The sequence below is a fragment of the Pinus tabuliformis genome, chromosome 8, assembly GCF_031772625.1.
Source record: "Pinus tabuliformis cultivar Carrire ecotype Pingquan chromosome 8, CPIR1, whole genome shotgun sequence".
Taxonomy (NCBI): domain Eukaryota; kingdom Viridiplantae; phylum Streptophyta; class Pinopsida; order Pinales; family Pinaceae; genus Pinus; species Pinus tabuliformis.
In genome coordinates, this window is record NC_142294.1 from 1,770,527,734 (window position 1) to 1,770,541,685 (window position 13,952).

Below are 13,952 nucleotides of genomic sequence, written 5' to 3' on the forward strand. Positions count from 1 at the left end.
CATGTAGATGACCCAATCCATTTTTAAGATGCAGTGAAAGAAGAAAAATGGGTTGCAACAATGGAGGAAGAAATAGAAGCAATAGAAAATAATGACACATGGGAGTTAGTGGACCTTCTGCAAGGAAAGGAAGTTATTGGAGTGAAGTGAGTCTATAAGACCAAGAGCAATGTCAACGGTAAGATTGAAAGGCATAAAGAAAGGCTAGTTGTCAAAGGATACAAGCAACATCATGGAAGAGATTATGCAGAGACATTTGCACTAGTCGCGAGGATGGAGATAGTGTGTACAATGGTGGCGATTGTCGCGCAACACAAATGGATAGTGTATCAAATGGACGTAAAATCAATGTTCTTGAATGGAGTGCTGAAAGAGGAAGTGTATGTTGTGCAACCACCTAGTTATGAGGTAGAAGGCCAAGAAGACAAGGTGTATAGGTTGAGGAAATCTCTTTATGGGTTGAAGGAAGCCCTGTGTGCATGGTATAGCTGGGTAGATGCTTACCTGTTAGACAATGGTTTCGACAAATGTGATGGTGAGCCTACTCTCGACATCAAAGAGAGTGATGGTAAGATTCTTATTGTTGTATTATATGTAGATGATTTGACTTTTATAGGTAGTGATGATTTCCTCATCACTGATTTCAAAGAAGTCTTGAAGAGTGAATCTGAAATGACTGAAATGGGGTTGTTAAGGTAGTTTTTGGGCATAGAAGTGAAGCAAACATAAAATGGTATTTTTATTTCCCAAGCAAAGTATGTAGCATACATTTTGGAGAGGTTTAATATGCAGAATAGAAAGCCCACACCAACTCCAATTGTCATGGGGTTGAAGTTGAGCAAAGAAGATTACAGAAGTAATGTCAATCCGACATTATACAAAAGCATGATAGGCAACTTGATGTATTTAATTGCCACTAGGCCAGATATAATGTATGCAATGAGTTTGGTGTCAAGGTTCATGGAGACACCCAAGGAGACGCATTGGCAAGAAGTGAAAAGTATTCTAAGATATGTCAATGAGATAAAGGAATATGGTAATTTGTATGCTGCAACAAATGATTTTACGCTGGTTGGTTACACTGATAGTGATTGGGCAGGAAATGTCGATGATATAAAGAGCACGTCAGGATATGTTCTTCATTTGGGTCCTGGAACCATTTGATGGGCCTCCAAGGAGCAGCCAATAGTGTCACTATCAACAATAGAAGCTAAACATGTCACCACAATAGTAGCAATATTTCAAGCAGTTTAGATAAGAAGGATGTCGAGGGATATTTGCTATGACCAAGAGGGAATGACAACTATTTTATACAACAATACTTCCGCAATTGCATTGTCAATTAATTCTTTTTTTTCACAAGGGGGCCAAGCATATTGATTCTAAATATCATTTTATTAGAGAATTGATTAAAAATGGTGAAATTGTGTTGCAGCACTGCAGGTCAGAGGAACATTTTGCTGATATTTTCACAAAGCCATTGGCACATGAAAATTTTGTTTATCTCAGAGATTATTTGGGAATTGTCAATGGTGACAATTCTGATTAAGGGGGAGTGTTGGAAATATTAATCTCAAATACCACAGTTAATAGACTGAAAACAATGATATGTGTGGTACACCTCAACTATAAGTTGCAATTTGCAAGCAGAAGGACTGACGTTCTGAGCAGAAGTACAAGATGAGTATTCCGCAACACATCATATAGTTAAAGAACTTAATACAAAGTTGGTAAAATGTATGTTCAAACATTTATTGTGCAACTCTTACTTGTAGTAACCTTTGCAAATTCAGAAAATCCCTCGTTTTGTATAATCGCCCATCCTGTGTCTTAAATATTTGCTTTCTCATGAATGATTGAGTCAAAGTTGTATGTTTGGATAAATATCAATGTAAACATAATTTGGACAGTTGATCAAGAGAGAGTGTGTAAGTGTGAGAGGTATTGAGGAGAAAATCGTGGAGTATTTTTTGGTGGGCATGTGAAAACAATGTTTTACTGTGTGTGCTTTCATGCATTAGAATTATAAGCTAAATTTTTATTGGGTTGCTCCAAGCTTTGCTTTGTTTTACTCTGTTTTGTTGAGTATATCTCTGTGTTTTATTTAAGCCTTTGTCTAGTTGCAAGTTGCTTGCCACAACTGATTTGTTGGAAAAAAAGACATAGTGACCAAATTCGGCCGCATTGGTTGGAAAATTTGTTTGACTATGCTGAATTTTCGGTCCAGTTCGATTCGATTGGTGTGTTAGGGTTAGAGGGGAGAAACATTGAGAAGACGGGGTAGGGCAGAGCAAATGTGGGAAGGAGCTGTAGGTGTAGAATTATTTCTCCCAGTATTTTATCAGAGAACACAATCAACACTCAAAGCTTGCACCTTTCATTACTAAAAATTGAAATTTATACACATCTTCAGCTACAGATGAACAATAACTACGCTAAACGATATTTATTATCTACTGACTCTAGCCAACTACGCTAACTGCTGCATAGTGATCGACAATATCTCAACAATGAGCGGCTCTATTTGTGATTAATATCTTGACACCTCCCCTTAATCACGACCTACATGTTAACTTGCCTGCTGGTCTAAGTCTCAGCTAGGCTTACAACATAATTTGGATTTTCTACAATGCACAACTTACTTCTACACATTTCAAATTTAGCCTTTCCAAGAGGCTTCGTGAATATGTCAGCCACATTTTCATAGGTATTACAATATGATAAGTCAATTTCTTTTGATTGCACTTTTTCTCTTACAAAATGATGTTGTGTGTCAATATGTTTCTTCCTTACATGATATATAGGATTGTTTGCCAATTTAATAATGCTTTGATTGTCACATCTGATTACTGTAGGTGCTTGTTGTGTTTCTCCAACATCTTCAAGTATCCTTCTAAGCCATATTGCTTCACATGTAGCACTGCATAATGCCTTATACTCAGCCTTAGTGGATGACAAGGAAACAATTGGTTGTTTCTTACTAATCCATGATATTGGCCCTGAACTAATATTGAACACGTATCCAGTAGTAGATTTCTTGTCATCTAGATTTCCAACCGAGTCAGAATCAGAATAACCTGCCAACTCAACATCACATTCATCAGTATACATAATACCAAAAGCATGTGTTCATTTCGGTTATCTAAGGACTTTCGCTGCTGCTTTCCAATGGCTTTCACAAGGCTTAGCCATGAATTGACTAAGTATGCTGACAAAATATTCTATATCCAGCCTCGTAGTGGTGAGATAGTTCAAACTTCCCCACATATGACGAAACAAGGTTCCATTCACCTCTTTGGTTCCATCATCACTCCACAATTTTACATTCTGTTCTAAAGGAGTAGATATTGCCTTACATTAAATCATATTGAACCTTTCAAGGATTTCCCTTGTATATTTGCTTTGTGTGATTAGTGTCTTACCAAATTCCCTCCAAACTTCAAGACCTAAACAATAATGCAATTCACCAAGATCCTTCATCTCAAATACATGTGACAACTAAATTTTAATTTCTTCAATCAACTTGCATGCATTTCCTGTTATGATAAGATCATCAACATATACAGATATTAAAGCAACATTCCCACCTTCATCTTCCTTGATGTATAATTTAGGATCATTTTTGCTTCTCATAAAACCTTTTTCATAAAAGAAAGAATCATTTTTCACATACCAAGATCTTGGTGCTTGTTTCAAACCATATAAAATTTTCTTTAACCTGCAAACCAGAAGCTCTTGTCCCTGTTTTGCAAACCCTTCAGACTGAACCAAATAAACTTCTTCTTTTAACTCACCATTCAAAAATGTAGATTTGACATCTAACTGATGAATTTTCCAATTATATTTTGTAGCTAATGTAATCATGATTCTAATTGTGTTTAACTTAGCTACAGGTGCAAAAGTCTCTTCATAACCAATTCCATCCTTTTATGAATATCCTTTTGCAACCAATCTAACTTTATGCTTATCAATACTGCCATCAATATTAAACTTGGATTTATATAGCCGTTTGCATCATATGGGAACTTTGTTTTTAGGCAATTATGTTAATTCCCATGTGTAATTCTTCATTATAGAGTTATATTCTTCATTCATTGCATCTCTTCATTCTTCATATTCTTTGGATTCCTCATATCTTGAAGGTTCTACAACATTCATAACAAGAGACATTAATGCATAATCTGTATACCTTATAGGTACTTGACTCTGATGTGATGACCTTCTTGGAGTTTCACTACATTCATCTTTCTTTCTACTTTGCGGAGTCTCCTCTCCTCTTCTTAGAGTGTCATGACTTCTTGATGCTCCTTGCTCTTGAACTTGTACCTGTTCCTACTCTTATTGTTGTTCTTGTTCAACACTTGTATCTAATTTGACATAATCATCAATATCATGCCATACACCAGTATTATTCTTTTTATCACCTTCATTTGCATTCTCATGAAACACCACATCCCTACTTGCAAGCAATCTATGAGTATTGGGATCAAACAACTTGTATGCTTTCTGATCATCACAATAACCAATAAATATGCACTTAATTGACTTTGCATCAAGTTTTCTTCTTTCATATTTTGGAATATGAGCAAATGCCTTGCAACCAAAAACTCTTAAATGACTCACTTTTGGTTTGTACCCATAAAATGCTTCAAAAGGTGTTTTAAGCTCTAAACTTTTGGTTGGACTCCTAGTTTTCAAATAAAAATCAGTATTAATGGCTTCAGTCCCAAAACCATTAGAAATATTTTTACCTTGAAGTATACTACGTGCACATTCAACTAGTGTTCTTTTTTTCCTCTCAGCAACTCCATATTTTTGATGTGTATGTGGCACTGTAAATTGTTGTAGAATCCTATTGCTTTTACAATATTGATTAAATTCTCTTGATTTATATTCTCCCCCCTGATCAGATCTCAAAATTTTGATGCAATTACTAGTTTGTTTTTCCACCATACTCTTAAACTCTTTAAAGTACTCAAAAAAATCACTCTCCTTTCTTATGAAATAAACCCATGTATACCTAGATCTATCATCCACAAAAATAAGAAAATACCATGCTCCACCAATAGCTCTAGTTTGAATAGGTCCACATACATCAGTATGAATTAATTCAAGTATTTCCCTCTGCCTTTCTTTTTTTATGTATTGGAAATTCCTTTCTATGTTGCTTGCCAAGTACACATGCTTCACATTCAACATGATCATTCTTCAAGACAGGAAGACCTTCAACCATTTTGTTCTTTTGAAGTAGCATTAAATAATTGTGATTTATATGTCCATACCTTTGGTGCGATAACTCTATTGTTGATATTGTTGTAGATGCCAACGCTTGATGACTTTTCCTGCTCACTTCCAAATTATACAAGCCTCCAACTTTGGTACCTGTGGTAATAACCTTGTAGTGATCTTGAATGTCTTTCACTACACACTATGATTTAACAATTTCCACCTTCAAATCTTTGTCAGCAATAGTAGAAACATAAAGTAAATTAATTTTCATACTAGGAACATGCATCACATTATGGATCTGTCTCTCTTGTCCATTAGGAAAATTCAAACCTATTACTCCATAACCTTGAACTTTGAGTGACCTTTATCTCCTAGATAAACATATGTTCCATCAATGTTTTCATAATATTCATCAAACCAATCCTTATTACAAGACATATGGAGTGATGCACTAGAACCAATCAACCAAGCATTCACATCATCATTTTCCATAGACAATGTAGCATCAGAAACAAACAATTTAAGATTTTTAAATCCATCAGAGATTGAGGTGTATTTGTCCACAAAAATTCCATTATGCCTTCTGTTTCTTTACCTAGACTCATTATATTTCCTTTTATAGAAATATTTAGAATGATGCCTAGGTTTGACACAATAATAACAATTGTCATTTCTCTTATCATGGATTGGAAATTTAGATTGTGTCATACCTTTATGTTTTGCTTGAAACTAGCCTGCCTTGTTCTTGTCACATGGCTTGCCTCTGTATGGATGTTTGCCCTTGGCTACCAACACCAAATCTGAACTAATGGAGCCAAAATTAAAGGTCTTGATCCTCTCCTCTTCTTGTAGAATAATTCTTGTCAATTCATCAAATATATGGGGCTTCTCTCCAGCTGAAAGACTTGAAACAAAAATTTGATAATCTTGCACTAAGACATTTAATGTGATGGTGACTAAGTCAGTACTAGACACCTTTTCACCAATATCTCCTAACTTATCACTTAAATCTTTGACACGAGATATGAAATTGCTTATATTTTCATTTGCTTCCATTTTTAGAGATAAAATCTTAGTCTTAAAAAACAAGAACCAGTTTGTATTTGTTGTTTCATACAACCCTTCAGCATATCCCATATTTCCTTTGATGTCTTGCAATCTGTGATGTGAGGAATAATGTTGTCCTTTATGAACATATGCAGCAACACCTTTTGTTTCATCTCCCAATATGGAATAGAAGCTGCAACAATGGGTTTGGGCTCATCCCCACTCAAAATGGACCACAAATTATAACCTTCTAAAATAGTCAACGACTTGAATTTCCAATTCACATAATTTCTTCCATCAAGTTTGGTGGATTCATTGAAATAAGTATCAGCCAAAAAATTTGACATGATGAAAAAAAAAATTTCTCTAATCAAGAAAATTCCACCAAATCTAAATCCAAATGCACCCAAATTCACCACATCCAAATTGATCTCATGAAGCAAAAATCATCATAAATCCTCAGGACTTTTTCACCATAAAGAGAATAAAACCTCCTTATATTAAACTTCACTTTAAAAAGAAAACTCCTTTTTGTTTTTAATAATCCTCTAAACACTTAAATTTTATTTTCCTTATGAAAAACTTATCACTCCTTAAACCACACAATAGTTTTACTCTCCTCTTCCCAATATCATTTCAAAGCATGTTATAAAAACATATATTCCTTCTCACCATTATAAAGACCACCATACAACACACTTGAATATTAAATTTTTTTCCTTATAAACTCACTTGTTGTTATTACACTTTATAACATCAATCTCCAAAATAAAAATGCCTTGCTCCTTTTTTAATCATAAAAATCATATTTCACAAAACACTGGGTTTTAATTTTAAAAAAATTACCACAAGAAAGGCTTTTAAATGCAGCAGCGGAGCAAGCTGAAGATGAAAACAATCGCTCAATTTTTTTTACAATGACTACAACTCATGGCAAAACAGTTTCACACTGACCAACTTACAACAACATCACTCACCAACATATTTCACACAGTAACTAGCAACGCCTTTCACATAGCAACATATTTTCAAGATTGAGCAAATTGATTCTCTCTGCACACTGATTCACTAATCTTCCTAGGCAGCTCTCACACTTACAAAATTTGCAGCAGACATGTAGCTTCAGTTAGAGGAGAACAAAAGCTTCAAGGAAGCGTACAGCTGACAGGGACACAACTATCAGTGGACAGACTCACTACTCCAAGGAGCCAACTCACATGGTTGCAACTCTTCACAAGCCCTCACGACCCTCGCTCTGATACCATATCATAGAACACAGTCAACACTCAAAGCTTGCACCTCTCATTACTAAACATTGCAATTTATACACATCTTCAGCTACAGATGAACAATAACTACGCCGAATGATATTTATTATCTTCTAACTCTAATCGACTACATTGACTGCAGAATAGTGATCGACGCCATCTAAACAGTGAGCAGTGCGGTTCGTGATTAATATCCTGACATATTTGTCATCATTTCCGTGCTTCAAAAATTAATTGAATATATCTTCAGTTATGATGGGTCTCATAGTTTGATTTAACAAAGCTTAGCTAATATGGATGCAACTCCTTAAATTGCAAAAACATAATACAATATAATTACTAAATTTATAATGAGGGACACATGCACGAATATGAATTTCTAAAATAAAGATGTGGACATATTTTTTTATTTTTTTGCTAAAGCAAGTGTGGATCCTTCTATTTCATTAAGCCGAAAAATAGTGTACAATTTTTACAAACATCCACCCGACGCTAAGGAATCATAAAAAATTGAGCCCATGCCACCAAGGGCTAAACCTCTTAGCCTTACAAAGAAAAACCCGAACCCAAGGAAAAACTAACAAAAATGCAACCTGACCCCCAGAAAGCCCGCAAACTTTCCCACTTCACCGCTTTCGGAAAAGCCCGAACCATCAGAGCCATCCAAAAAAGCACTAAGATCGACGGCCGAGGATGATATCGCACAGCCAAAAAGACCGATGTTTAATGGTCCTGCCCCACCAAGTTGCATGATCAAACTCAGCCGTTGATCCCCATCAACTAAATCCAATGGATGAGATTGATATCGCACCGGACAAGATGGTCTGACATTAGTGTGCAATGAAGGGCGGTTTTCGGAACCCTCACCCTACCACGTGTTGGAGATTGAATGGCATCGCTGCGAAATTGCCAAAACCATTTCCCGCTTGAAAGCGGTGTGATCAGCCGAAAACTGCCTGGGAGGTGGTTTTCCATGCCGAGACCCCGATTTCTTAAAAATCTAGTAGCCGAAAAAAACAAGGATCTTCCTACGCATGTTTATCGTCCTCGCCTGAACCTGGAACCCTAAAAAGAAGAGAGGCTTTCCACTGATCGAAGACCTGTGGGATTCATTTCACTCCCCACGACGTACTGAGATCTTCCTCTCGCTTACTCCGGGATTATGAGCTCCCAGACCTGGTTTTCTCCTCGCCAAAGAACCGTTAACCAGATATTGATGACACATTTAGGGGTTAAATCAAATCGAGCTAGCCTTCATGGCTTGGTGTCTAAACACTTCCCTATATTCTTCCACTTTCTCACAACATAGAGCTCTCAGTCTACTTGGATGCAACTCCTGCCACTTCATCAAAACCTTATCTTCAGTGCAGCTAACCCCCTGGTTGGCAAGAAGATCCGCTAGCTTATGTTATGAAACTAGCTCACAAAAAGATAGAAAAGATAAATCAATGCCTTAGAATTCAGCCTTTTTGAGGGGGCAACCTCCTTTACATTACACAAATGAATGATTCTTTGATTATTCAAATGACAAAACCTCCTTTCTATATATAGGAGTCTAAGGAGTCACAGTATAACCCAATGGACCTAACAATAATAATATAAAGGCACAAAAATAACAATAGAGGGATTCTATGGGGCACAGTAATAACAATATGGGGACAATAGGGGCACAACAATGTTAATAAGGGATACAACTACAATAGTAATGGGGTAATCAGTAGTATTATAGGGACCTAACATGCCCTCTCCTTCAAAAAATTGTTGTCCTCAACGCTTGAGTAGTTCTGGATGCTTCTGTATAAAATTCTCATCCTCCATGTGGAATCTTCAGTGGATAAGTTCTTCCACTTGATGAGATACTCTGAAATTGATCGATTTCATAGCTGTCGAGTTCTTGTTTATGTGACTGCTTCCGGTTCCAATATAATTTTTCCTTCCTCGTCAAGTTCTGGCAATATTGTTTGAACTGGGAGCTTGTCACCTATAACCTTCTTTAAACATGAAACATGGAAAACTAGGTGCACTCGAGAAGCTGCAGGAAGCTCCAATTTGTATGCCATAGTACCAATATTTTACAACACCTTGTATGGACCATAATACTTTGGTGATAATTTATTATCCTTCTTAGCTTGCTTGAGGGACATTTGTTTATATGGTTGTAGCCATAGGAATACCCAATCACCTACATCAAAACTTCTTTCGCTGTGATTTTGATCTGCCTATTGTTTCATTCTATTCTGTGCCAACACGAGGTTATCCTTTAAGAGTTGGAGGACTTGTTGTTGATGCTCGATCTGATGTTCCACTGCTTGAACTTTAGAATTTTCTCTTAAATATGATGTGATGGATGGTGGCTGATATCCATAAAGTGCCATAAATGGGGTCATTTTTTTTTGTCGTATGGAGGGAAGTGTTATACCAACATTCAACTAGAGGCAACCATTTGACCCATTGTGTCTGTTTATCATATACAAAGCAGTGAAGATATCCTTCCAAACATTTGTTTACTATCTCAGTTTTCCCATCAGATTGAGGATGATAAGATGAGCTAACTGAGTACCGAGACAAGAAAATAATTCTGTCCAAAAATTTCTAGTGAAAATGGGATCTCTGTCACTTACAATAATGTTTGGGTTTCCATGTAGCTTTTGAATTGTTTCCATAAATGCAGTAGAAATTGTACTGGCTTGAAATGGATGTGATAATGCACAAAAGTGTACATACATGGTAAGTCTATCAACTACCACCATGATGACACTCTTTCCCTTAGACTTGGGTAAACCTGTGATAAAATCCATTGAAACCTCCTCCCAACGTTGGCTTGGAATGGATAGAGGTTGTAATAGACCCGGGGTCTTAATTGTTTCAACTTTATTTTGTTGGAAAACCAAACATTCCGCCACAAAATTTTGAATATCTGATTTAAGGCCATCCCAAACAAAATCCTTCTTAACCCTGTGGTAAGTTTTTAAAAATCTTGAGTGCCCTCCTAAGGGAGAAGTGTGCAATTCCATAAGAATCTTTTGTTTGAGTTGGGAATTCTTATAGAGGTATAAGCGATCTTTGTACCATAATGAATCATTTTTCCAGCTAAATGTATTAGATGTACTGGAATCTTGTTGTAACTTTTGAACAAATACCCACACTTCTTCATCATTCTTCCATTTCTTCCTTGCTTCGTTTATCCAATCTGGTTGGATAATAGAAATGGCGCACAAAAATGCTTCCACATCCTCATCCTTTCTTGAGAGTTCATCTACCACCACATTTTGCTTCCCTTTTTTGCAGATTATTTCAAAGTCATAACCCAAAATCTTTGTGACCCACTTTTGTTTCTCTTCAGAGGATAATCTTTGTTCAAAATGTATTTAAGGCTATCATGATCTATTTTTACCTTGAAGTGTCTTCCCATTAGGTAGGGTCGCCATTTCTTAAGTGCATGTAGTATTGCCAACATTTCCTTCTCATAAATAGCTTTGTGTAAAAACTTTCCCTTGATTGGACGACTTTCAAAAGCAATGGGTCTTTCATCTTGCATTAAAACAGCACCAATTCCATTTCTTGAAGCATCACATTACACAATAAAGGTTTTTGTGAAGTCCATTGTAGCTAAGACCGGTGCTTGGTACATTGCCACTTTAAGATGTTCGAAGGCCTTTGTTGCTTCTAGAGTAAAGAAATGCATCTTTCTTCAATAATGTTGTTAGAGGTGTTGCTATTCTCTCATAATTCTTAACAAACTTGCGATAATACCCTGTCAACTTGAGAAATCCTCGCAGATGCTTTATGGATGTGGGGATTTTCCATTCCTTAATGGCTTAAATTTTGCTAGGGTCTACCTTAACTCCTTCATGAGATACAATATGACCCATATATTCCACCTCTTGTACTCCAAAGAAACATTTGGATCTTTTTGCATATAATTGTTTCTCCTCCAATAGTTGTAGCACCCTGTCAACATGTTCAACATGATCCTTCCAAGACTTGCTGTAGATTAGTATATCATCAAAAAATACTAACACAAATTTTCTAAGGAAGGGTTTGAAAATGGAATTCACCAAACCTTGAAATGTAGAAGGTGCATTGGTAAGGCCAAAAGGCATGACCAAAAATTCATAATGACCCTCATGAGTTCTAAATGCTATTTTTGGAATATTTTTAGTCTTCATTTTGATTTGATGATATCCTAAACGAAGATCCAACTTGGTGATGTAAATTGATCCATGCAATTCATCTAGTAATTCATCAATGACAGAAATGGGAAACTTATCTTTAATAGTGAGCTTGTTGAGCTTCTTATAATTCGGACACATGCGCCATGATCCATCCTTCTTGTGCACCAATACTATTGGGGTAGAGAAAGAACTTTGACTAGGTTGAATTATACCAGCCTCTAGCATTTCTGCAACCATACGTTCAATTTCATTCTTTTGGGCATAGGGATATCTGTACGGCTTGACGTTTGGAGGAACTCTTCCTGGAATCATATGAATAGCATGATCATGATCACGAATAGGTGAGAGACCTTTGGGAGTCTCAAATACCTTAGAATGATTGTCTAAGACTTTTTGAAGATCTGGAGAAATAGATGATTTCGATGTGGAAACATCTAGTGAACATAATTGTGCAATTACACCTCTTTGTTCCACTTTTAGAAGCTTTGTCATACCGTTAGAGCTGATTATCTTTCTTGGTTTCCCTGCAATACCCCTTAATTCAACTTCCTTTCCTTCCGTAGAAAATTTCATGAAAAGTTCTTGAAAATTAAAAGCTATTGTACGCAAGGATTGTAGCCATTGTACTCCTAGTACAACATCAACACCTCTCATTGGAATGGAAAGCATTGGGCTAGTCAATACATATTCTCCCATGGATAGCTTGATGTTATGGCACTTTCCAGAGCAATTTGTTGTTCCTCCATTTGCAACCATCACTTGACACTCTGGTGTTGGATATAGGAAGCAATTCAATTCTTTTGCTACCTTACAATGAATAAAATTGTGGGTACTTCCTAAATCAATCAACACTATTACCTTTTTCTTCATGATTTGTCCTTCTATATTGATGGTTTGAGTGGTAATTCCAGCCAATGCATTACAAGATATGGTTGGATTCATTTCTTCTTTATCTAGGCTTTGTTCCTGGATTATATCCTCTTCTTTTGACCTTTCTTGCTGCTTTTCTTCTTCCTCTTCACAATCTATGTAGAATAAATTCTTCTCAGCAAACTTATGACCTTTAGTGTATTTGCTATCACAACTGTAACAAAGCCTTTTTGCTCTTTTTTCTTCCAATTGTTGTGGTGTCAACCTTATAGGTTGTGGAAGACTAGGGGCAACAACACTTCCATCTTTATAGTTGTGAGTGGTATGCTTCCTAGTTGCCATAATTTTTCTTTCCATTTTTCTTGCTAACCTGAATGCCTTCTCTAATGAATCAGGTTCCAAAAGGCGAACATCATGTTGGATATTATCCTTTAAAGTCCCTATGAACACATCAATCCTATGCTCCTCTGTAATATTTTTTACCCTTATGTTCAATTTTTGGAACTCCTCAATGTGTTCCATTATTGAACCCTTTTGTTTGAGACTTATCAATTGGCTAAAAAAAGTGTTCCTTTTTGTATCCTCATAATGTGCTGTCAATTCTTCTATAAAAATTTCCCAAGTGATAATTTGTTTACGAGAGCAAAGCCATTGATACCATACAAACTGATTTGGTTCCAAATATAAAGTTGCAATACGTACCTTTTTTGTGTTTTGCACATTATTGAGATCGAAAAATTGCTCCATCTGTAATATCCATGTTGCAGGATCCTTGCCATCAAGCTTCCTCATATCGATTTTTGGAATATGGTGGGTCTTCGATCCAACATTAGAGTCTATGAAATCATGATTAACATTTCTTTTGTTCACATCATGAGTTTCCTTTACTACCCTTTCACCATTATTAAGTATTTCTTGTAGAAAATTTGTCAAATCTATCTTCAAATCATCAATCTTAGCTTCCATGCCCTTTATCTTAGATTCCACGCCATTTATCTTAGCTTTTGTTAGCTTTTGTGAGAGTGAAATTTGTTGCACTTGGTCTTGCAATTTTGATACAACATGTAGCATTTCTTTCTCTTCTTCATGAGTCATGCTAGAGCTTTCAGGTTGCTTACTAGGTGTTTGCACTTTCCTTCCTCGGGGCATCAGTTGCCAATAATAATGCTCTACTATGCCCTTTGAATTCCTTCAAAATAATTTTTCAAACCAAGCTTAAGCAAAAATTTAAAAAAATCTACACACCTTGTTTCACTTTGTAGGAGCTCGATATTGGCTCTGGTGTATCTCTATAATTGCAAATCATTCAGTTCTAAAATTGCGACCTATATTATCCCTCTGTGTCCTTTTTCCAATGCCACCA